This window comes from Rana temporaria, chromosome 6, assembly GCF_905171775.1.
Source record: "Rana temporaria chromosome 6, aRanTem1.1, whole genome shotgun sequence".
Taxonomy (NCBI): domain Eukaryota; kingdom Metazoa; phylum Chordata; class Amphibia; order Anura; family Ranidae; genus Rana; species Rana temporaria.
In genome coordinates, this window is record NC_053494.1 from 94,944,764 (window position 1) to 94,968,849 (window position 24,086).

At 44.7% G+C, this 24,086-nt stretch overlaps 1 protein-coding gene across 2 annotated transcripts in view; it reads left to right on the forward strand.

Moving 5' to 3' along the window:
• The window catches only part of GTF3C1 (general transcription factor IIIC subunit 1), a 307,903-nt gene that overhangs the window by 46,617 nt on the left and 237,200 nt on the right, over positions 1-24,086 (forward strand). The window lies entirely within an intron of this gene.

The window sequence follows — 24,086 nt, forward strand, 5'->3', positions numbered from 1 at the left end:
AGGTAGATGCCCAGGACTAGAAATTGTAAACTTTATGACATTTTTATCTTATAAGCGTTCATAGTTCACAATGTTTTAATTAGTTAGAAGCTCTCGGATTGCTTGGCCATTCCTGCCAATTATTTAAATAAATATTAATAGAAGAATTTCTTTATCGTACATCACGGGACACAGAGCAGCATAGCCATTACATGTGGGTTATATAGTGTACCTTCAGGTGATGGACACTGGCACTCTCCGACAGGAAGTTCCCTCCCTATATAACCCCCACCCATAGTGGGAGTACCTCCGTTTTTTCGCCAGTGTCTTAGGTGTTGGTGCACGTTGAAGGTTGTGCCTGCAGTTGTCCTTGGGACCAGGGCCAGCCGACCGGATCCGTCCAAGGTGCTTCATAGCCAAAGTGGACGGTACCCGGGCCCCAATTCGTGGATGGGGTTTTGCCTATAATGCCTCTCCTTGGAGGGCTGGACTCTGGGTTCCAGGACTGGGTTTTTAACCTATGGATACCTGCTGCCAGTAGTGCTGTATAGGTCCAGGTGTGTGGTGTTCCTGATTTGGACCCCGGTCCCTGAAGGTCTATGACCATACCCACGGTGAAGGGGGAAAATTGGGCCTCTTGCATGAGCAATACCCTGCGGCGTGGAAAAGGTAAGCGGGGGGCCTGCGGAACTTGGTTTGTCAGTGGGCCCCCCACAGGGGACTCTGGGGTAAGCCTTTTTATGCCTCTGTGCATGGGCTAAAAGAGAAACCACAAAGTCTGCATGACTGGATGGCTCAGACCCCCAGGTATAGTGTTCCTCTGGCTGGGCAAGTGGACTGCTGCTGCTGCTACAAGGTGGATGTTTGCTCCATAAGATTGTAAAGGGGCATGCCATGGTTGGAAGTAGTACTTCCTGGTTACCTGTGTGTGTCTTTCCAGCAGCTCCTGTGCTCCTCTCCCCGCATGGCTTCCTGCTTCCTCTGGGCGGCATCGGGAGCACGCGCGCGCGCACTGTAATAGACGGCGGGGCGCGCCGACGCTGCGTGGAGGGGGTGGGGGACGCCCGGGGAGTCCCCTCCTCTCTGTACGTCAGAGGGGGAAAACTCTATTTAGCCTGTCAGTCTGCTGTAGGCTGTGGAGGGACACGGAGCAGCGATGCTGAGCTGAGCAGGATAGGTTTGCCTATGTTATGCTGACACAGTGACACCTAGTGGCCGTTTTTTTGTACACGCCTTACTAAAGAGCTGTTTAGCTCATATTTCTCTAGAAAGCCGGTGTACTAAGCAGCAGTCAGAGTACTTTTCATTATTAGGTGCTCTCCTAGCCCAGCATTAAGGGAAGCAATACTAAGCTTGATATTAAGCCCTTGGGGCACAGTATTGTTATCTCTTGTTAGGTTATGGGAAGTTTTTAGGTTCTGTCTAACATTACCCTAGCCTATTTTTTTCCTCATTTATTTAAATGTGTGTTTTTCTCCAGCTATTACAGTTTGTTGTATATTAGCGGAGTATCTCAGATTTGTTTATTATGGCTCCTAAGTGTGCAGGGAACGCTAAAAATGCTAAAGGTGTTAAAAAGCCAAAGGGTTCCCCATCGGCCTCTGAGGATATTCCCCAAAATCCAGCTGCCCCTACCTCTCCGGAGGATCCGGAGGTTACTGCCCTGGGTGAGCCATCAGGGTTGCTAGGTGCTACGGCTGGCCCTACTCAACCAACTCCTTCCTATGTGACGGAAGAGATGTTAGCCTCCACCTTGAGTGGATTTGAAAAGAGGATGGCCGCTTTTATTACGGCCTCTTTATCAGGGAAGAAGCGGGCTAGGTCCCCGTCTCCCAGGTTTGAATCTCCTGAGGAAGATGTCCTTTCCCCTGAGGAATTGGAAGATCCAGGAGATCAGACTGAGGATCACCTGGACCATTTAGGTTCTGAGGATTCTACTATAGAGGAACCCTTTTCAGCTTCTCACGCAGAAAAACTGTGGGTTCAGTCCCTAACGGATATGGTGCGGTCAGCTTTCAAAATGCCTTTGCCTCAGCCTCTAGCTTCCGCTGTATCCTCATTGGGCTCCCTGAAGGCGCCCCAAGCCAACTTGGTATTACCGGTTCATCCTTTGTTAAAGGACCTGATATTTCAGGTCTGGGCTAAGCCAGACAGGATTTTCTGCCTCCTAAAAGGTTTGCAGTTATGTACCCCTTAGAGGAGGAGTTTTCGAAAAAATGGGCTGTCCCCACTGTTGACGCAGCCATATCATGTGTCAATAAAGCTTTAACGTGTCCAGTGGACAATATTCACATGTTCAAAGACCCTGTGGATAAAAGACTTGAGACCTTACTGAAGGCATCCTTTGCCACAGCGGGGGCAGTGGTCCAGCCAGCCGTAGCCGCCATTGGCGTCTGCCAGGCTTTAAAGGACCAGGCAAAGCAGGCCCTGAAGGACCTCCCGGCTCAACAGGCTCAGGACTTGGCCGACCTACCTAGAGCTTTATGTTTCGCGGTAGACGCTATCAAGGATTCGATCCAACAGGCTTCCCGCCTATCACTGTTTCTGGTTCACATGAGAAGATTACTTTGGTTAAAAAACTGGTCTGCAGAAACCCCCTGCAAGAAGCTCCTTACAGGATTCTCCTTTCAGGGAGAGAGATTGTTTGGAGAGGATCTTGACAAATATATTCAAAAGATCTCTAGTGGTAAGAGCACCCTCTTGCCGGTTAAGAAAAGATTCCGGGGTCCCTCTTTAAGCGCCCAACCTCTCCAGTCCCAGGGCCCTCATCCTCTAGGCAGTATCGACGGCCCCCTGGACGCGCAGCTGCAAACAGGCCACAAGGGCAAGCTGCAGGGAACAAGAGACCATGGAATCGCAAGCCGGTTAAGGCTGCCCCTAAATCGGCCTTGTGAAGGGGCGCCCCCACTCTTTCGGGTGGGGGGAAGGCTCCGGTACTTCTCGGAGTTGTGGGGGGGCCAGAATCACCGACCAGTGGGTTCTGTCCTCAGTGGCTCTGGGATACAAGCTAGAGTTCCTGGAGTTCCCCCCTCCTCACTTTCAGGCGTCAAGACTTCCAGGCGATCTTCAAAAGCAAGCATCGCTTCTGTCCGCCCTAGATCGTCTCCTATCTCAAGGAGTGATTATGGAGGTATCAGCAGGGGAACAGGGACAAGGGTTTTACTCAAACCTCTTCGTCGTCCCGAAGCCAAACGGCGACGTCAGGCCTATACTGGACCTAAAGTTATTAAACCGCTTTTTAAGAGTCCGTTCCTTTCGAATGGAGTCCATTCGCTCGGTGGTGGCCGCCCTTCAAGGAAGGGAGTTCTTGGCCTCCATCGATATCAAGGATGCGTACCTGCACGTTCCGATTTTCCCCGGCCATTACAGGTTCCTGCGGTTTGCCCTAAACCATCAGCATTATCGATTCGTGGCCCTTCCGTTCGGGCTAGCCACGGCCCCTCAGGTTTTTACGAAGATCCTGGCCCCTGTATTAGCCATCCTAAGGGAACAGGGCATTCTGGTCATGGCCTACTTAGACAACCTTTTGGTAGTCGACCACTCAGCGGCCGACTTAAATCAGGCGGTATTGCTGGTAGTAAACTGCCTAGAGTCTCTAGGTTGGATCCTAAACTGGGACAAATCAGCCTTGCAGCCCACAAGAAGGTTGGAATATCTAGGTTTAATTTTGGATACGAGCCAACAAAGGATCTTCCTGCCCAGTCCAGGGTAGATTCGATAAAGGAGTTGATCCAGATAATTCTAAGCAGCACAAGGCCGTCTATACGCCTCTGCATGCGCCTATTGGGAAAGCTAGTGGCCACCTTCGAAGCAGTGCCCTATGCCCAGATCCACTCTCGGGGGTTACAGAGAGCGATTCTCACGGCCTGGGACAAAAGGCTCCAGGCCTTGGATCTTCCCATTTCTCTTCCCTATGCGGTAAGGTAGAGTCTGTGCTGGTGGTTGGTCCCAAAAAATCTTCTGAAAGGAAGGTCGTTCTGTCCCCCCTCATGGAGGGTAGTAACCACGGATGCCAGCCTATCGGGCTGGGGTGCAGTCCTAGACGGGTTAACCCAACAGGGGAAATGGTCAAGGGCAGAATCTGCCCTATCCATAAATGTCTTGGAGATCCGGGCGGCTCCGTTGGCTCTTTTGGGCTGGACGGAGATTTTGCAGGGCTCCCCAGTAAGGGTACAATCCGACAATGCCACTGCCGTGGCTTATATAAACCACCAGGGCGGCACCAGGAGTCTGGCAGCCCAAAGGGAGGTAGATCGTATTTTTTCTTGGGCAGAGACCCATGTCCCCTGCATCTCAGCGATCTTTATCCCCGGGGTGGACAATTGGCAGGCGGATTTCCTCAGCCGCCAACAGATGTCCCCAGGGGAATGGTCCCTCCATCCCGAGGTGTTCCAGGACATCTGCCAGAGGTGGGGAACTCCGGAGGTAGATGTTATGGCGTCCAGATTCAATGCAAAGGTAGCAAAGTTTGTCTCTCAAACGAGGGATCCATTGGCCTACGGGACGGATGCCTTGGTATGCCCTTGGCATCAGTTTGCGCTAATCTATGCCTTTCCTCCGCTACGGATGCTACCCCGTCTTCTTCACAGAATTCAAAGGGAGCACAAGCCAACAATTCTAGTGGCCCCGGAGGCCTTGGTACTCCTTGATAAAAAGGATGGTGGTAGAGGAGCCCTGGGTTCTCCCTCTACGTCCGGACCTCCTCTCACAAGGGCCGTTCTCCCATCCTGCCTTACAGGCCTTAAATTTACCGGCCTGGCGGCTGAATCCCTGATTCTCAGAAACAGAGGCCTTTCGGGTCAGGTCATTTCCACTCTTATAAACGCAAGAAAGCCAGTTTCCAGGTTAATATACTATAGGGTGTGGAAGGCCTATATTGCCTGGTGTGAGACCAAGAAATGGCATCCCCGCAAATATGCAATTGGTAGAATCCTGGAGTTTTTACAGTTGGGCGTGGAAAAAGGTTTGGCAGTTGGCACAATCAAGGGGCAGGTGTCTGCCTTGTCAGTTTTTTTCCAGAGACCTTTGGCTACCCATTCTCTAATGAAGTCTTTTTTACAGGGGGTTATTCGGGTTAATCCCCCGATTAAGGCTCCCCTGTATCCTTGGGATCTAAATTTGGTTCTATCTGCCTTGCAAAGGCAGCCCTTTGAGCCCTTGTCTGAGATCCCTTTGGTCCTATTGACTAGGAAACTAGTGTTTCTGGTGGCCATGGCATCGGCCAGAAGAGTGTCGGAGTTGGCAGCCTTGTCATGTAAGGCACCTTATTTGTTACTGCATAAGGACAGGGTCGTTTTACAGCCGCTTCCGTCCTTTCTGCCCAAGGTGGTGTCTAATTTTCACCTTAATCAAGATTTGATTCTTCCATCATTTTTTCCAAAACCTTCTTCTAAGGAAGAGAGATTACTACATTCCTTGGATGTGGTTAGAGCTGTAAAGATTTACTTGAAAGCTACAGCTCAGATTCGTAAGACTGACGTCTTGTTCATTCTGCCAGAAGGGCCCAAGAGGGGCCAGGCAGCATCTAAGGCCGCTATTTCTAAGTGGATCAGGCAAATAATTATACAGGCTTATGGCCTGAAGGGGAAGACTCCACCCTTGTCAGTTAAAGCTCATTCCACTAGAGCTATGAGTGCCTCTTGTGCAGCGTATCACCAGGTCTCTATGGCTCAGGTCTGCAGGGCAGCGACCTGGTCGTCTGTCCACACATTTGCAAAATGTTATCAAATGGACGTTGGGAGGAACGCTGATTCAGCTTTTGGGAAGGCGGTACTCCAGGCCGCAATTTAATCTCCTCTTGTCCGGTGGCACCTCCTGTTTGTTTTTTTCTGGTTGTCTCCCTCCCCTCATGGAGCATTGCTTGAGGACATCCCATATGTAATGGCTATGCTGCTCTGTGTCCCGTGATGTATGATAAAGAAAAAGGGATTTTTATTAACGGCTTACCTGTAAAATCCTTTTCTTGTAGTACATCACGGGACACAGAGCTCCCACCCCTCTTATGGGGAAATTTGGGATGCATATTGCTTGCTACAAAACTGAGGTACTCCCACTATGGGTGGGGGTTATATAGGGAGGGAACTTCCTGTCGGAGAGTGCCAGTGTCCATCACCTGAAGGTACACTATATAACCCATATGTAATGGCTATGCTGCTCTGTGTCCCGTGATGTACTACAAGAAAAGGATTTTACAGGTAAGCTGTTAATAAAAATCCCTTTTTTTGCGTGCTAGTAACAGTTCATATTGAGATTGCGTATTTAGTCTAATGATAGCATTCGACAGGTTGGGGGATTTGGTGGATTTCAACATGCTTGTAATGGTAAGTCTTGCGGCTGTCATACCCTGTACACACAACCGGTTTTCCCGTCGGATTAAACTCCGCCGGTTTTTCTGACGGAATTCCGCTCAAGCTGTCTTGCATACACACAGTCGCACTAAAATGTGACCGTCAAAAACGCAGTGACGTACAACACGTACGATGGCAGTATAAAGCGGAAGTTCCATTCCAACGGCGCCACCCTTTGGGCTGCTTTTGCTTATCTCGTGTTATCGCGTGTTAGTACAAGTATGGTGAGAGACGGTTCGCGCTTTTCTGTCTTCGTGCTTTTCAGATCGTTTTCTGGTGTTCAGTTGGTGCTTGCGGGTTTGTATCTGTCTTTCAGGGCATGTAGTCGGTGTGTTCTTGTCCACTTGTTTCTGATTTTCAGGTCGTTCTTCATAGGCCTTGCTGTTCTTCAGTGCGTTCTGTTTAGTTTGTTCTGACCACCCAAACGTTTTCTAGCCATGTTGCGGGTACGTACTCGTCATAGAGTTTGTGCTGTGTATGGGCTTGGTGTTGGGGTTCATGCGTTGACCCAAGCTCAGTCCATGAACAGGGTAAGGAGGAGTTCATGGACGAAGAATTGGTTGCTCCAGCGGGACCAATTCTGTCACATGCCTTTGATGTGGGAGATCCAGGAGAATAACCCTGATGACTTCAGGAATTATCTCCGGATGACGAACCCCGTTTTTCACCATGTGTTGGCTTTGCTGTCCCCCTATATTGCCAAGCAGGACACCTGCAGGCGGCAAGCCATCACTGCAGCAAAGGCTAGTTGCCACGTTTTAGTCTAGTAATATTTGAATTTTGGGTATGGATGACTTAAAGCTTGTTGGCGTTAAAATGATATCTTTTAATTTCAGGGTTAGTTCTTATGCTTTCCGCTAGTTCTATCGTTGGGGAAAAAATTAGGGAGGATAAATGGCATCTCTGTCTTGTCCCATTTGTGAAGTTAAATCCTTTGGATAGTAACCCTGAGGAAAACGCAGTTGCTGAAGGTTCTGAGCATAAGGACATGATTGGCAGAATGTATGAATCCTTTGATACCAATTTTTTCCAGAATTTTTAAGTACATTGCCAATGCATTCTATCAAATGTTTTCTCTGCATCTAGTGCTAAGAGAATAGCAGGTGTCTGGTTGTTTTCTATATGATTGATTAATTCACCGTTCTTCTAGTACCATCAGGAGCTTGTCTTCCTTTAACAAAAACTACTTGGTCCACCCCAATGAGATATGTTATGTTTAATAAACGGTTTGCTATAATTTTGGCATACATTTTTATGTCTCGATTTAATAATGATATAGGTCAATAGTTATTAGGGGACGTTGGGTCTTTACCTGGTTTTGGAAGGGTAATTATTAAGGCTTCTAACATCTTTTGGGTATTGACTAGAGTTGGCTACTTGATTAAACTTTTTGGTTAAGTATGGTGATAGTATGTCGCTAAAAGCTTGGTAGTATTCTCCCGATAGTCCATCAATGCCTGGAGTTTTATTTTTGGATAAGGATTTGATCACCTTGGCGGTTTCAGTTATTGAGATTGGATTGTTAATTGATGCTAGATCTTTGGGATTTTTTTGTGAAAGGTTTTTGGTTCTTAGGAAATCAGATATGTTTTTAGATGTAGGTTGGGGGGTGTTTTTGTCCTCTTTAAGATTATATAGGGATTCGTAATATTCTGAAAAGGTGTCCTCTCAGAGGCGTAACTAGAATCTTCAGGGCCCCGGTGCAAGAAACAATGAAGCCCCCCCCCAAGGGCATTGCTAGGTCCACAAAAGATCTCGGGCTAGAGCCCATAGCAGTGTAGCAAGCAAGTAAAGAAAGTCATACGCTTGGGTGGGTATACACATGTATACAATATACGTGTGTGTGTGTATATATCGTTACATAACTGAGTGCAGATCCTCCTTGCATCAGGGTCCCCAAAGAGCCAATTCCTTACATAAGGGTGCCCAAAGAGCCCCCCCCACTTACATCAGGGTCCCCAGAGAGCCCTCCCTTACATCAGGGTCCCCAGAGAGGCTCCCCCCATACATCAGGGTCCCCAGAGTCTCCCCCCCATACATCAGGGTCCCCAAAGTGCCTCCTCCCCTTACATCAGGGTCCCCAGAGAGCCCCCCTTACATCAGGGTCCCCAGAGAGCCCTCCCTTACATCAGGGTCCCCAGAGAGCCCTCCCTTACATCAGGGTCCCCAGAGAGCCCTCCCTTACATCAGGGTCCCCAGAGAGCCCTCCCTTACATCAGGGTCCCCAGAGAGGCTCCTCCATACATACATCAGGGTCCCCAGAGTCTCCCCCATACATCAGGGTCCCCAGAGAGCCCCCCTCCACTTACATCAGGGTCCCCAGAGAGCCCTCCCTTAAATCAGGGTCCCCAGAGAGCCCTCCCTTAAATCAGGGTCCCCAGAGAGCCCTCCCTTAAATCAGGGTCCCCAGAGAGCCCTCCCTTAAATCAGGGTCCCCAGAGAGCCCTCCCTTAAATCAGGGTCCCCAGAGAGCCCTCCCTTAAATCAGGGTCCCCAGAGAGCCCTCCCTTACATCAGGGTCCCCAGATACATCAGGGTCCCCAGTAAGCCCCTCATACATCAGGGTTCACAGAGAGCCCCCCCCCATACATCAGGGTTCACAGAGAGCCCCCCCCCATACATCAGAGAGCCCCCCCATACATCAGGGTTCACATAGCACCCCCCATACATCAGAGAGCCCCCCATACATCAGGGTTCACAGAGAGCCCCCCATGCATCAGAGTCCCCAGAGAGCACCCCCATACATCAGGGTCCCCAGAGAGCGTCGCATACATCAGGGTTCACAGAGAGCCCCCCCCCCCATACATCAGAGTCCCCAGAGAGACTCCCATAATCAGGGTTCACAGAGAGCATCCTCCATACATCAGGGTCCCCAGAGAGCCCCCCCCATACATCAGGGTCCCCAGAGAGCCCCCCCCCCTTACATCAGGGTCCCCAGAGAGCCCCCCTTACATCAGGGTCCCCAGAGAGCCCCCCATACATCAGAGTCCCCAGAGAGACTCCCATAATCAGGGTTCACAGAGAGCATCCTCCATACATCAGGGTTCACCGAGAGCCCCCCCCATACATCATAGTCCCCAGAGAGCCTCCCATACATCAGGGTTCACAGAGAGCACCCCCCCATACATCAGAATCCCCACAGTGAGCCCCCCCCATACACCAGCGTCCTCAGAGAGCCTCCCATACATCAGGGTTCACAGAGAGCCCCCCACCCCATACATCAGGTTTCCCAGAGTGCCCCCCCATACATCAGAGGGCCCCCCATACATCAGGGTTTTCAGACTTAACCCCCCCCCCCCCCGAGGTTCCCCTGTACCTGGCTGGCTGTGCACCTCCAACCCCCAGCACAGGGGGAGGTGGGAGGCAGCGATCGGCAGCTCTATGATATCCATTGGCAGGGGGATCTCTCTTGGGCTTGGAATTCTCTTCCTCAGTCTGTACAGTGGAGGGGGGAGGGGCCCTTTGACCCGAGCAATTTACACTGACTGAAGAGTGAAACTTGTAGCTGCCCGGGTCAGAGGCCCCTCCCCCCTCCACTGTATACATGCTGAAGGAGAAATACAAGCCCCAGGGAGATGCCGTGCGCACCATACAGCTGCTGACCGCCGCCTCCCACTCCCCGCATCCCAAACTGAAAGTTGGAGATGCAGGGGGACATGCCGGGTCTTGGGGGGGCCCCCCCACAGCGGCAGAACGGCAGGGCCCAGTCGCAACGGCGACTGCAGCGACCCTGAAAGTTCCGCCACTGTGTCCTCTATTTGAGGGTTGTAGTTTGTTTTACCTGAAATATATGTTGTTATCCTATTTATTTTATTTTTGTTTTGGCATTGTCTTAGTTGGTTTTGTTTAGTCAATACTGAGCAACTACATGGCAAATGAGGTTTAATGTATAAAAATTTTAAATAATGCATTTGGGTGGTAAAAATATGAATGTAATCCACTCACTGGGTGGAGAACCTCTGGGGGGAATCTAGGATGGAAAAGAACCTGGGGGTCCAAGCTGCTGCAAGCAAAGTAAACAGAATATTGGCATGCATTAAAAAGAGGATTAACTCCAGAGATAAAACAATGATTCTTTCACTCTACAAGACTCTGGTCTGGCCACACCTAGAGTATGCTGTCCAGTTCTGGGCACCAGTCCTCAGGAAGGATGTGCTAGAACTATAGAGCGTCTAGAGAGGGCAACAAAACTAATAAAGGGCCTGGAGGACATTGGTTATAATGAAAGGTTACGAGCACTGAACGTATTCTCTCTGGAGAAGAGACGCTTGAGAGGGGATATGATTTCAATGTACAAATACTGTACTGGAGACCCCCACAATAGGGTTAAAACTTTTCAGCGAAAGGGGATTTAACCATTTTACCCCCTTCCTGACCAGAGCACTTTTTACAATTTGGCACTGCGTAGCTTTAACTGACAATTGTGCCGTTGTTAGACGCTGTACCCAAACAAAATTTGCATCCTTTCCCCCCCCCCACCAAATAGAGCCTTTTTTGGGTGGTATTTGATCACCTCTGCAGTTTTAATGTTTTGCACTATAAACAAAAAAAGCGACAATTTTGAAAAAAACAACAATTTTTTGCTATAGTAGTAATCCCCCAAATAAAAAAAAAATGTATTTCTTCATCAGTTTAGGCCTCCTCTCTGACAGCACAGCTCCTCTCCTCTGACAGCACAGTAATTTGTGTGTTTACACACACAAATCCGATCCGTGCTGGCGCTCTGCACGCAACCACGTGTGGCCAGCGGTGATCGTGCTCGCCAGCCACGCATGCTTCCCCTGTTGACAGAAAAAGGGTCGGACATACCCATAAGGGGTTTCACCCAGGAGAGACATTTTGCCGCAGTATATGTGCATGACATGGTCGGGAACTGGTTAATAAGACACCATTCACTAAAATTAGAAGAAAAGAGGTTTAACCTTAAATTGCGTAGAGAGTTCTTTACTGTAATGCTGTAACGGTCGAAATTTCCGATGTGAGCTTGTTGTCGGAAAATCCGACCGTGTGTATGCTCCATCGGACGTTTGCTGTCGGAATTTCCAACAACAAATGTTTTGAGAGCTGGTTTTTCTTGTCGCAAATTCCGATCGTCTGTAGCCAATTCCGAAGCGCAAAAATCCTACGCATGCTCGGAATCATTGAACTTAATTTTTCTCGGCTCGTCGTAGTGACAAGTTTGAGCAAACAACCCGTCAGGGGGGAAAAAATCCACGGTTTTGATGTCGGAATGTCCGATCGTGTGTACGCGGCATAAGATGTGGAATTCTTTTTCACAGGCAGTGGTTTTAGCGGGGAACATCGATAATTTTAAAAAACTATTAGATAAGCACCTGAACGACAACCACAACATACAGGGACATACAATGTAATACTGACACAAAATCGCACACATAGGTTTTTCCTACTAGTATGGAAAGGTCTTTCAATATTTTGTTTACTTCATTGGATTTCTATTTGTTTTCCCTGGTGGCTATTTGTATTAGGAGGCCTCTAACAAAGGCCCTATGAGAACCCCATAATGTGGTACCTTTTCACCGAGTCCTCATTAACCACTTAAGGACCAGCCCATGTACATATACGTCCACAATATGGCACGTACAGGCACATGGGCGTATGGGTACGTCCTCGCCTATTAGCGGGTGGGGGGTCCGATCGGGACCCCCCCCGCTACATGCGGAGGTCGGGTCCGCTCGGGGAGCGATCCGGGACCACGGCGCGGCTATTTGTTTATAGCCGCTCCGTCGCGATCGCTCCCCGGAGCTGAAGAACGAGGAGAGCCGTGTGTAAACACGGCTTCCCCGTCCTTCACTATGGCGGCGCATCGATCGCGTCATTCCCTTTATAGGGAAGACACGATCGATGACGTCATTCCTACAGCCACACCCCCAAACAGTTGTAAACACATACTAGGTGCACCCTAACTCCTACAGCGCCCCCTGTGGTTAACTCCCAAACTGCAACTGTCATTTTCACAATAAAGAATGCAATTTAAATGCATTTTTTGCTGTGAAAATGACAATGGTCCCAAAAATGTGTCAAAATTGTCCGAAGTGTCCGCCATAATGTCGCAGTCACGAAAAAAATTGCTGATCGCCGCCATTAGTAGTAAAAAAATAAAAAAAAATAAAAATGCAATAAAACTATCCCCTATTTTGTAAACACTATAAATTTTGCGCAAACCAATCGATAAACGCTTATTGCGATTTTTTTTACTAAAAATAGGTAGAAGAATACGTATCGGCCTAAACTGAGGAAAAAAAATGTTTTTATATATGTTTTTGGGGGATATTTATTACAGCAAAAAGTAAAAAATATTGCTTTTTTTTCAAAATTGTCGCTCTATTTTTGTTTATAGCGCAAAAACTAAAAACCGCAGATGTGATCAAATACCACCAAAAGAAAGCTCTATTTGTGGGGAAAAAAGGACGCCAATTTTGTTTGGGAGCCACGTCGCACGACCGCGCAATTGTCTGTTAAAGCGACGCAGTCCCGAACTGTAAAAACCCCTTGGGTCTTTAGGCTGCATATTGGTCCGGGGCTTAAGTGGTTAAATACAAATAATTCTTTAAGGTCTTCTTTTATCAGGGACAAATGTTTCTTTTGAGCACGGATGTAAGTGTTGTTCCTCCCTATAGAATTAGTAGTACAAGTTTGGCCTATTTTAATTTCCATTGTTATTTGAGTGTGATCAGACCATGAAATATTGTGGATCTGAGCATTGATTACATTTTGAAGTAGTAATTTGTCCGTAATTAAAATAATCAATCCTTAAGTAGGATTTGTGAACATGAGAGTAGAATGCATAATCCCTTTTGTTGGAATGCAAGCCCCTCCCGGATCATACATGTCCAGAGTAGAAAGAATTTTATTTCAGTTCTGTTGGTGTGACCTTGGTTAGAGATGCCCATGGAGGGATCTAGTGGTGCATTAAAGTCCCCTCATATGATAAGTTGACTCTTCTGTATTTTCCGTGCTTTCATTAGAATTGTCTATGAATTGGTGAGGATGCTTTTTGGGTGCATAGATATGGTATAGTCAGAATTGTCTATGGTTGCTACTAGTATGATAAATCTTCCTTGAGTTTCAGTTTTGATGTTTAAGGGTTTGAAGGACACAGTCTTTTATTGCTGTTATTACTCCTTTCTTCTTGAAATTGTTTGAGAAATATACAGTGGAACCTCGGATTGCGGTTAACAAGCATTTTGTAATACGAGCACTTTTATTTCTAAAAGTCTTAACTCAGTTTGCGAGTGTTGTCTCGCAACACGGGCAGGATTCAGGCCAAAGCGGTGTGCAGTACCACTTTTGGCCTGAGATGGGGGGGCTCCGGAGCCAAACTACGCCGATCGTCACCGTTCGGAAATGCACGGAAAGGCCTGAGGACTGTTCTGCTGACCTCGGCAAACCTTGGAAAGGCTCTTGAACAGGGTCTTTCCAAGGTTTGCCAAGGTCAGCCAAACTGTCCTCGGGCCTTTCCGGCCGTTTCCGAGGCTCTCCGTCGCCCCCCGCCTCTGGCCGCATGCGGTATTGCATTCCATTGAAGTCAATACGGAAATAATTAAAGGGGTTGTAAAGGAATTTTTTTTTTTTTCATATAAGCATCCTTTACCTGCAGACAATCCTCTTTTCACTTCCTCATTGTTCGTTTTTGCTCAGAAGTTGCTCTATTTCTTCTCTGTTCTGTTCACTTCCTGCTTGTCTGATTGTTACTCACCACCGTGAAGAAAGGCTTTACTACGGTGGTCAGTAATGTGCTCGCCCCCTCCTGGGAACTACATCTGTGCGGCAGGGCGCTCTCTACGTGTTAGAGACTTCAAGGAGGTGTGAATTACTGGGCGTGCCGCAATGCATACAGGGAAATGTAGTTCTTACATGAACGAGCACCGCAAACCAGGAAGTGAATGAGAGAACATAAACTAGAACGGCGGAGGTGATATAGATGAAGGAATTTAATAGGTATTTACTAATTTTTTAACAGAATCATTACACTATTCAGTCTGTCTACCTTGCAGACATTAATTTTAGGCAACATTTTTTTTTCCTTTACAACTCCTTTAATTTTGTTTCCAATGACTTCAATGGGGAAACTCGCTTTGATATGCGAGTACTTTTGGATTACGAACATTCTCATGGAACAGGTTATGCTTGTAATCCAAGGTTCCACTGTATGTGTGGGAATTTATGGTGAGTGAATTTTGGAGCTTTATCCTCTGCAAAGTGAGATTCCTGTATGCAGAAAATGTCACTGTCAAATCTTAAAATGTCAATCCAGAGAGCTTTTCTTTTTGAAGGCGCTATTGAGTCCTTTTGCATTAAGTGACATAAATTTAAGACCCATGGAGTTGGTAGCAGTTGACCATAGAGTGTCATTTATTAGGTTATTTGAAGGGATTAAAGTGGATGTAAACCCCCAAAAAATATATTTTTTGTTGATATCACAATGTAGAGAATAAGATTTCCTATCATCTGTTCCCAGTGTTGCCGCACAGTTAATCCAGCTCTGAGCAATCCTCTTTTATTGTTCAGTGAAAATTAAGACTTCCAGATAAAAAACTGGCTAAATAAAAAGTCCCTTCCGTCCCCTTGCTTCGAGTGACATACATTATCTCTTGCAATGAACTGTGGATCACCCCCCCATATTTTGATAAACATCGAGGAATGTGCATGTGTCCAAGCTAGTGCACGAGATATGTAAAAACCCTGTCACTCGAAGCAAGGGGACGGAAAGGACTTTTTATTTAGACAGGTTTTATCTAGAAGTCTGTTAATTTTCACTGAACAATAAAAGTGGATTGCTCAGAGCTGGATTAACTATGTGTGGCAAGACTGGTCACAGATGATAGTAAATCTTATTCTCTACATTGTGACATCAAAAAAAAATAAAAACATTTTTTGGGTTTACATCCACTTTAAAGAATGTAATAACATTTTCCATATTGTATCCTTTTTCATCCCGTAGATGGCAGTGCTGTATCTTGTAATTTTCTGATAGGAAGGTTAAGAGCATATAACAAAATGTTGAAAGGAACAAAAAACATAGTAAAAAGGGAGATCCATGTATACTCCTGTGTACAATTTATTTGTACTGGTTTTTGGGGTTAATATAAAGGAATAAATAAACTAAGAACAATAAATTCCCTGAAATGGGATTCCCTGAGCGATTTATTCATTTAACCAGATAGCCATATGGATTTATAAGAAAAGACAGTTCCTTTGGTAGGAATCATATGATTTGTGTGCCATTGTTGTGTGTTTTTTTTCCCCGGTAGAATTTTATCATAGGCATTTTCCTCATTTATTGGTAGTAGGCCCCACGCTTTCAAAAGTTTCAGGCATTCTTCCATGTTAGTGATGTTTATAAGCAGTTCCTTCACGCTCTAATTATTTTTGTATAGAGAACCCAACCTGTAGCTGATATGTTTTCTGAGGGTTTTTGTAATCGTGTTTAGATTTTTGCATGCTAGTATTGGTGCTTGTGAGAGATCAGATTATAGTAGTATTCCTGTGTATGGATCTGGTAGAGGTGAATTGTGCCGTGCATATTGCATTAATGCTCTTTTACCTGAAAGAAATGGGTTTGGGCAATGACATCCCTAGGCAGTCTTTCAGGTATTTAGGTAGTCTGTGTGCATGGTTTATTGCAGAGATTGGTGTAGATCTCATCTCTTTTAGGAAGCGATTTCAGATCTGCAGGTTTTATATTTTTAGGGATGCCTCGGAATTTTACGTTATTCATTCTGGATCTGTCTTCCACATCGGCCACTTTTAATTTGAGATGTTTAATCTCATCTTCCAGATCAAAATGTGTCAACCAGCTCATTGTGTGCGTCCGTAAAATCCCACATTTTATTTTCTACATATTACACTCTATCTCCCCGGACATCAATATATTTTTTTGACTAATTCATAAAGCTTTTTATATAATATTGTAGGGCTCCTTCTAATGACATTATGACGTCCTTAATTGTTGAATCGGATATGGGTTGGCATTCATTTTTTCATCATAGGGGTTGTGTCCCATTGTAATGCCATTCTCATGTAAAGGTTCACTCGCATTGTCCTCAGATGGTGTCATTTTTCCTTCTCTGTTTTAGAGCTGCGGGTGTCATCTTGAATAGAAAAAAATTCTAGCAAGAAAGCCAGAACAAAAAGGACTAAATGGAAAAATACTGACTAGATAATTATCTGAAAATACAAAATTTATTAATATAATATTAAAATTCCATATGGTAGGAGAAATCTTTTTGGTAAGGAACCAGAAAAAATTTGGTGTCATCTTGAAGCTGCAGATTGCTCTCATGGAGTTCTGCCTGTGTCAGTTCTCCAGCATTTTCTTTATTTTAATAGTGAATAAGGGGTAACGGGACCTTTTTGCACCAATTACTTAGAATGTCATCAAAGTCAAAACTTAATAAAGCTCTAAAGACAACCCAATATATATTGGATTCCAACAACATAAAAAGAGGGGGGGGGGGGGTTAAGAGAAGAAAAGTAGAAGAGAGGAAAAAAAGAGTAAGAGAAGAAAGTCATCTCGGAACTCATTAGGGAACTGAAATGTGACGGATCCATGGGTCCCACATTTTATCAGATTTTTTAGAGTTATTATGGAGTATGTGAGCGAGTTTGTCATTATCCATAATCCAGTTAAGTTTATTTTTAACATAATCCAGAGGATTATCCAACCGGTTCCCATGCCAGGCAGCAGTGATCCTTGCCGCTAACAGTAAATATATGATTATTTTTTCTGATTTCTTGGGCACATCATCTGGTAGTTTATGGAACAGAGCAACCTCTGGGGATCTTCGCCCCGTCACTGAATTAATTTAATTAAATATCCAAATCCAAAACCTAGTCACTAGGGGGCACTGCCACCAGATATGATGCATTGTCCCTAACTGACCACAGCATTAAATAGGTGATGTGGACGGATGCATTTTAGCCACCTGAATAGCAGCCAGGTACCAACGCAAAAGTGTTTTTATAGTTGGCTTCAATTAGCGTGGTTTTGATGGAGATAAAGCGTAGGCAATATCTTGTCACTCAAACAGGTCAAAAGTAAGATTCAGGTCCTTTTCTCATTGGTTCATATAGGAGAGTTTCGAATTCAGTTCTTTGAGGGAGGCATACACCGCAGATATTCATCCCCTCAAAAGACCCCTTGCCTGGCAAGACGACTCCAAAAGTCGTAGTGTAAGAGGCCCAACTATTGGATTAAGTTTGCATCTAACAAAAGACACAATTTGTTTATATCGGAATATTTCACCAGCAGGTATCTGCATTTTGCTTTTAAAGTGTTGTAAAGAGTATACCCAGGTTCCATTAACCACTTAAGACCCAGACCTTTATGCAGGTAAAGGACCTGGCCAGTTTTTGCGATTCGGCACTGTGTCGCTTTAACGGACAATTGCCCGGTCATGCGACGTGGCTCCCAAACAAAATTGGCGTCCTTTTTTTCCCACAAGAGATTTCTTTTGGTGGTATTTGATCACCTCTGCGGTTTTTATTTTTTGCGCTATAAACAAAAATAGAGCGACAATTTTGAAAAAAATGCAATATTTTTTACTTTTTGCTATAATATCCCCCCAAAAAATATATAAAAAAACGTTTTTTTTTTTCCCCTCAGTTTAGGTCGATACGTATTCTTTTACCTATTTTTGGTAAAAAAAATCACAATATGCGTTTATCGATATATAAAATTTATAGCGTTTACAAAATAGGGGATAGTTTTATTGCATTTTTATTAAATATTTTTTTTTTTTTTACTACTAATGGCGGCGATCAGCGATTTTTTTTTTTTTTTTTTTTTTGTGACTGCAACATTATGGCAGACACATCGGACAATTTTGGGACCATTGTCATTTTCACAGCCAAAAATGCTATAAAAATGCATTGTTTACTGTGAAAATTACAATTGCAGTTTGGGAGTTAACCACTAGGGGTCACTGAAGGGGTTAAGTGTGACCTTGCATGTTTTTCTAACTGTAGGGGGGCGGGGCTGGACGTGTGACTTCATTGATTGCGCGCCGGCGACCCACGGTGGGCACTTAAACAGGACGTACAGGTATGTGCGTGTGCCCAGCCGTGCCATTCTGCCGAAGTATATGTGCAGGAGGTGGTCCTTAAGTGGTTAAGGTAATCGACAATTCATGGTAACCTCTTATTAAGCCACCATTGGAATGATTTTGGTACTAACCAAGGTGGGAACTCTGGGTTGCAGAAGATGGGAGCAAACGGTGTGTAGGGATAATAAGGATGCATGGTGAATGCCCTCTGTCCCAGACTGCCAATGAATGTGATAAGGAAGGGGCATAATATAGACGTAGATGGCTAGGAACCATATCAATTATCCTATGGCCAAGGGGTGACAGGAAAGAGACCCAAAGAGGTACAGGACCTGTAGCTGTAGTATAGGCAAGTTGGACAACCTGAGCGGCTTGGAAGTATTTTTCTAGATGGGGAGACCACCATTTAGCTTTGAGGTATATTGTATCTGTTCAGCAGAGGTCTTCTCTTACCCCATATGAAACTAAGAACCTTGGCTTGCAGACACTGTAGATCTTTTCTTGGGACTGCCACTGGTAAAGTTCCAAAGTTGTAAAGTATTCTGTGTAAAAGTGTCATTTTGACGGAGTTGATTCTGCCAAACCATGATAGGGAATAGTTCGTCCAACGGCGAAGGTCCTCCAAGTTTTTTAAACCATGGGGGATAGTCAGCCTTATAAAGAATCTCAATGGAAGATGTTATTTAAATATGAAAGAGAGTGCTGTGACCATTCCATTGAACATTTTAGCTATCCCGAAGGGCATGTACTATTAAGGGAGGTAACAAGACATTAAGGGCTATTTGTTTTGTCAGAGTTCAGGCCGGAATGCCGTGAAAACTGTTCCAATAAAGATGGCAAATTAGGTAAAATTACTTGAGGATTGGCGATATAAATGACATCATTGACATATAAGGCACATTTATGTTCTTGTTGCCCACAGCAAATGCCATTGTGTCTGTGCTTCTAAGGCTTCTTAATGGTCCATGCACGCTAGGGGCGGAAAAAGCAGCTCATAATGGCTCATATTGCATGAGTTTATGTGCATTTTTTATGGGAATTTTGTTTTTACAAGCAGTTTTTTTTTCAAAGCATTACCTACCCTCTGCTAATTTTTCACTATTACCAATGTAGACTTGAAAATGGCAAACACTGCTAAATGCCACATTTAGGCCTGTTTACGTGAGTTTAGGAATGCTGAACGTTTTTTGGGATTTACATTTTTTCCCTCAAAACGCTGCTCTGAAAATATGCCTATTAACTCCCTAACTCCCTCTTCCCTTGAGTGGTAAGAAAATCAGGTCAGATTTTTACTGCAAATTTCCAAAGCTGTAATTTCAGATGCGGTTCAAATGCGACTTATCAGAGCCGGCGGCCACAGGCGACTTTAACAATAACTGTTTGTTTAGGAGCAGGCCCAAAGCCGACCGCTGTGTGCTTAACCACTTCAGCCTTGGAAGTATTTACCCCCTTCCTGACCAGAGCATTTTTTGCGATTCTGTACTGCGCCGCTTTAGCTGACAATTGCGCGGTCGTGCGACATTGTGCCCAAACAAAATTGACATATTTTTTTCCCCCACAAATATAGATTTCTCTTGGTGGTATTTGATCACCTCTGCGGTTTTGTTTTTTGCTCCATAAACAAACAAAGCAATATTTTTTACTTGTTGCTATAATAAATATCTCCAAAAAATGTATAAAATTTTCTTCCGCAGTTTAGGCCGATATGTATTCTTCTACATATTTTTGGTAAAAAAAATCGCAATAAGTGTACATTGATTTGGTTTGCGCAAAAGTTATAGCGTCTATGAAATAGGGGCTAGATTTATGGCATTTTTATTCTTTATTTTTACTAGTAATGGTGGCGATTTTTTTTTATTTTTTTTTTATCGGGACTGCGACATTCTGGCAGACACATCGGACATATTTGACACTCTTTTGGGACAATTATCATTTATATATTTTATATAGTGATCAGAGCTACAAATGGATAGTCACTGATTACTGTATAAATGACACTGGCATAGAAGGGGTAAACACTAGGGGGCGATCAATGGGCTAAGTGTGTCCTAGGGAGTGATTCTAACTGGGGGGGTGGGCTCACTAGGCAGAGATCACTGCTCCCGAATAGCCGAAAATTTAAAGAGACGTACATGTCCGCCAATTTGCCAACGTATATGTGTGTGAGGCGGTCGGCAAGTGGTTAACAACGGATGTTGAGGACATGTGGCCTAGTATGGTTCAAGAGGGGGGGGGGTGCTTGATCGCTCCTCCCTCTCTCCTTATTGGCCTGCCAGGCTGCATGCTTGAATAAGGGTCTTGTATAGATTTTGAGTGGGACCCCAATGACTTTTTTTTTTTCTTTTTTTTTTTTTTTTTTTTTTTTTATTGGCGTAGGATTCCCCTCAAAATCCATACTAGAACCAAGGGTCTGGTATGAATTTGGGGGGGGACCCTATGCCGTTTTTTATATATATTTTTTTGTTTGTCCTGGGGTACCCCTTAAAATCCATACAAGACCCGAAGGGCCTGGTAAGGATTGGGGGTGGCAATTTGTGTTCAAAATTGATGACATGTCGATTCAGAAACGTTTCCATAAAAGGTATTGAGCATGGAATTTGCACCACAGTGCTCAAGATATGTGAAAGTGGCTCCATAGAAAGCAGGTTTGGTTCCCATGTCATGCAAATCACATGCAGCAATTCATGTATTGTACAATAATACTCCAAACAGTTTAACCACTTCCCGACGGCCGTACGAATATGTGCGGCAGCAGGGTGGTTCTAAATCTCTAACAGGACGCATATATGCGTCCTCCGCTCTTCCAGGCCACTAGAGGGCGCGCGAGCGCCCGTCGCATTCCTGAGATACCGATGCGCGTGCCTGGCGGCCGCGATGTCCGCCAGGCACTCGCGATCGGCGGCTACAGGGACAAGACGTGGAGCTCTGTGTGTAAACACAGAGCTCCACGTCCTGCCAGGGAGAGAGGAGACCGATCTGTGTCTCTTGTACAGAGGGACACAGCATCGGTCACCTCCCCCAGTCACCCCCCACAGTTGGAACACACCCAGGGAATACATTTAACCCCTTCCATGCCCCCCTATTGTTAACCCCTTCACTGCCAGTCACATTTATACAGTAATCGGTGCATTTTTATAGCACTGATCGCAGTATAAATGTGAATGGCGTAAAAAATGTGTCAAAAGTGTCCGATGTGTCCGCCATAACGTCGCAGTCCCAATAAAAATCGCAGATCGCCGCCATTACTAGTAAAAAAAAATTATAATAAAAATGAATAATAATTCTGTCCCCTATTTTGTAAGCGCTATAACTTTTGCGCAAACCAGTCGCTTATTGCGATTTTTTTTTTTTTTTTTTTTACTAAAAATATGTAGAATAATTCGTATCGGCCTAAACTGAGAAAAAAAAAATATATATTTTTTTTAAAAATGGGATATTTATTATAGTAACAAGTAAAAAATATTTACTTTTTTTTAAAATTGTCGCTCTTTTTTTGTTTATGGCGCAAAAAATAAAAACCGCAGAGGTGATCAAATACCACCAAAAGAAAGCTCTATTTGTGGGGAAAAAAGGACGCCAATTTTGTTTGGGAGCCACATCGCACGACCGCGCAATTGTCAGTTAAAGCGACGCAGTGCCAGAAGCTGAAATTTCACCTGGTCAGGAAGGGGTATACGTGCCCAGTAAGGAAGTGGTTAAATAGAGATCTCCACATCTAAGTGATACATTCATGTATGATACGGTAGTGTTCATATACTGTATAAGTGCCTTTGCCATGATCCCCACACTGGGTTCCCCTATACTGATCGGATATTGCTGAGCGACTCGTCCTAGGTGGAAAAGAGCCCACCACAAGGAGTGGTATGATAGTGTAGTATTTATTTTAAATCAATAAAATCCACATGGGATCAAAGTAATACAGGGAGGGAGGAGACTTCAAGCAATGTCTCCCCTCTCTACAATTGCTTTTGCTGGAAGAGGCAGCAGAGGCGGAATGTAATATACCATATAATCCCCTGATCAGGAGCATATTGAGGTACCTGAGGTGTGGAACAACATTATCCCAGCAATAGGAGGTTGCCCACTGGAGGCATGTAAATCAGCCCGTAGGAGCAGAGGCGTTTCCTGACCTTCCTATGGCAAGGAGGTCATGGCTGTTTGGTAAGACTTCCTGATAACTACAGGGTGGTGGATTCCATACCTTTCCTTCAGGACACTCTCATCATCTGACCTTGGAATTTTTATCACCTCCCATTTTTGGACTGTACTCACATAGCTGTCACATTTGAGATTATTTCTAATATACACTGTTATTTTGTATCAATATATTTTTTTGATTGCAGGGTTAGTGCAATACATTTGTATTTTCTGTTTACTATGTTGAATTTGCATGGTATGTTTTCTGCTTTCCTATTTTCCCATTTGATATATTCATACCACTAGCGTGGTTTACATGTTTTACTATTGTCAATACCCTTAGATATATTACTATGAAAAAAAAACAGTGCTATACAATTACATTTTTGAAGAGATGCAATACGCAGTCATGAATTCACCAATATCTACCCAAAACTGAAATATAAGGTTTAGGGGAGGTTAAAGAGTTGCATAAATGTGATATCTTGTCAATGACAAGATATCAGTATTCTCAGCCTAAGCTTCTGAATATCTGGGAGCCCTGCCTTGCTTATGCCTCTCCAATAGAGTGGGAACCTCAGGTTGCTTCTCTCATTTTTTTTCTTGCACATTCTACAAAAGATCTGGGGCATCTTGTGTCAAGATCCTGTTTTTGGAAAAATTCTGACAAACAAACAAGCACATGTCATCTATAGGAAACCAAGAGACCTTAGAAGCATTATAACCCCTAGAAGGGTCAAAAAAGAGGAAAAACTCATAAGTACAGGCAACAACAAATGGGCCACGTGATCAAAAAGGGAACTATAGGTGTGGCATAAATTGTGGCACCTGTCCCTTTTAAGTGGCATAGACAAGGGATGGTGACAGGCACAGATGGCAAGACCCATAACATCAAGCAGTTCATTAATCGTAGTGCCGCCTTTGTGGTTTACGGAATCATCTACCCATGTGGTCCCCTGTATGTGGGATGCACTTCTCGCCTATTGAGGGTTAGGATTGGGGAGCACAAATGCGGTATCAATACCAATTATTAAGAGAAGTATTCTATCTCACGCCACTTCAAATATAACCACCATCAGGATCCTTCTAAATGCTGACTCCACAAGGAGGGGAAAGTCCTAAAAGGTCATTGCTAAAGAAGCTGGTTGTTCAGAGTGCTGTATCCAAGCATATTAATGGGAAGTTGAGTGGAAGGAAAAAGTGTGGTTAAAAAAAAAGGTGACTGCAGTCACGTAATCACTCGGTTCTCAGTATTAGATCGATGCTGTAGTAGGTAGGTGAGTATGTTTGTGTTTTTTGATTTTGTTTTTCGCCACACTTCTTTTAAAGTGTGTATATATTTAACAGCAATTAAGGGTAAACTCCAGGGAGGTTAAAAATATGCAATTTAATGAATTAATGCAGCTTGTAGTCATTCATACATCATTAAATGTGTTTTCTAACCACGTGCTGTATGGGGCAATTTTTGCCACTTAAGACCCGGACCTTTAGGCAGTTTTTGCGATTCGGCACTGTCGCTTTAACTGACAATTGCTTCCAAACAAAGTTGGCGTCCTTT